This window comes from Silene latifolia, chromosome Y, assembly GCF_048544455.1.
Source record: "Silene latifolia isolate original U9 population chromosome Y, ASM4854445v1, whole genome shotgun sequence".
NCBI classification, from domain to species: Eukaryota; Viridiplantae; Streptophyta; class Magnoliopsida; order Caryophyllales; family Caryophyllaceae; genus Silene; species Silene latifolia.
This window is the reverse complement of record NC_133538.1, coordinates 78,933,107-78,935,064: the sequence shown is the minus strand read 5'-3', so window position 1 is coordinate 78,935,064 and position 1,958 is coordinate 78,933,107. Positions and strand designations below refer to the sequence as shown.

Genomic DNA, 1,958 nt, shown 5'->3' with positions numbered 1-1,958 from the left:
TATGGACAGAAATTTCAACTCTTTCCTTGGAAGCTTCAGAGGTCTCGAGCTTCTCGAGACGGGCAGTAATAGAAGTTATGAGTGTCACAACGGCACTCATTTCATCACTTTGCTTTTGCGACTTTCCACGCGAACTTCCAAACTCGGCTCTATGGACTGCCATCTCCTCAATAGTGTTCCAACCTTTATTTTGACCGGTATTATTTTGGAACCTACCATTCGCAGCTGCGTCCAGGATAACCTTGTAGTCATCATATAAAGCATTATATAATAAGTTGCAAAGGTACCACTGCTGGAAACCGTGGTGAGGGACAGCCCTAACCAAACTCTTGAAAAGTCCCCATGCTTCACAAAATTCCTCATCAGGTCCTTGCAGGAAATTTGTAATTTTACTTCTCAAGGCATATGTCTTTGCAAGTGGGAAGTATTTTTTTTAGAAAGCTAATGCTAGAGATGTTCAATCTGTGACTCCAGCTGCTACCCTATCAAGGTAGCGGTACCAATCTCTCGCCGAATCCTTTAAAGAGTATAAGAACATTATCCCCTTTACTTCATCCTGGGTCACCCCACCTGCAGTATGGAATGTGAGAGAGTCCGTGAAAATTTCCATGTGCTTCAAAGGATCCTCGTCCGGTAGACCAGCAAACTGATTTCGCTCCACTAAATCAATATAAGAGGAACGAAATTCGAAGTGACCAGTAGTAGGGGTAGGTAATACGTGTCCCTTTGGAATATGCTGCTCGTTTGGCTGAAGATTGTCATATATCGTAGTCATGTTCGCAAAACTGAGAGTACTCAAGTCTTCATCTCAAAAACCTGTCTTCTAACTGTGGAAAAGCAAAACTAGAAGCAAGAGTAAGCAACGGCCTCAAGGAACCAAAGTTCCTTGAGACAAGAAAAATAAACTAAAAATAAAGCAAACAGAATTACATCGTCTCCCCGGCAACGGCCCCAAAATTTGATACCGTCGTTTTGAATCAAAATTAAATTTATAACCGAACTAAAACTATAGACAGTGATAGTAAGGGTCAAACCACAGAGAGACAAGATCAATTCTATTTGCTAATTTTTAATCTATTGAAGTAACAATTTAAATGGGGGTTTTGAATTGGTTTGATTCTAAAGACTAATTGACGAAATAAAGAGTTTCTCAAATAAAATAAAGAGAGATCAGGAACTTCGGTTCACCATGGCTAAGGTCAGGTCAAAAGGGATAGGAGAGGTCTTGTAACGGTCTCAGGGATTAAGAGCAAACCTTCCGATCAATTCTCAAATTTAACCTTGCGGTCTTCCAATCCCCTAGAATTTCTTAAGCTTTCGCTCAAAGGAAATTCCAAAACTAATGAAAACTTAACCTACTAATCTTTCAATCTAGCGAGTTGGGTTTATCAAAAGGAAACAAGATCGATACGGAAGAAATCATACTAATAAATCGACCTAATTTATGCCATGGTTCACCTCGTTCCCAATCAAAATAATTAGCTATGCATGATTAAAACTATAACAATTGCAAACTTAAAGGTAAAGAATAAGATGAACAAAGTAATTGAATTCAGAATTCGTCGTCTCCCTTTCTTGTCCAAAACTAGATGTAAAACTTGAGTTCCCAATAATAAAAAGCATAACCTCATTTTTTAGGTGTTCTACTGATAAAAGATCTAAAAAGTTAATTACAATTGGGCTTTTAAAAGTCTAGCACGTAAAATCAATAACAGCTGTGAAACCTGGTCGATCGACTGAGTAGCATGGTCGATCGACCAGCCAGGGCAGTGCAGTAGCCTCTGCGGAAATCCCACGGTCGATCGACTGAAGAGGTTGGTCGATGGACCAACTGAGCTGTGCAGTAACTTCCTTCTTTCTTCAAATCAGCCACTTCACTCCAATGCACGCATCCCAAGGTGAGTGAGTCCGAACTCCCTTCTTCCAAGCTTCCCTGAAGTTGCCTCCGAAGGAAGATT

At 40.1% G+C, this 1,958-nt stretch overlaps 1 non-coding gene across 1 annotated transcript; it reads left to right on the top strand.

Moving 5' to 3' along the window:
* Positions 1-296: 296 nt before the first annotated feature.
* On the top strand, positions 297-405 carry LOC141636398 (small nucleolar RNA R71). The gene has a single exon (XR_012541014.1). It is a non-coding gene; the product is annotated as a small nucleolar RNA R71 (small nucleolar RNA).
* The last annotated feature ends 1,553 nt before the right edge of the window (positions 406-1,958 follow it).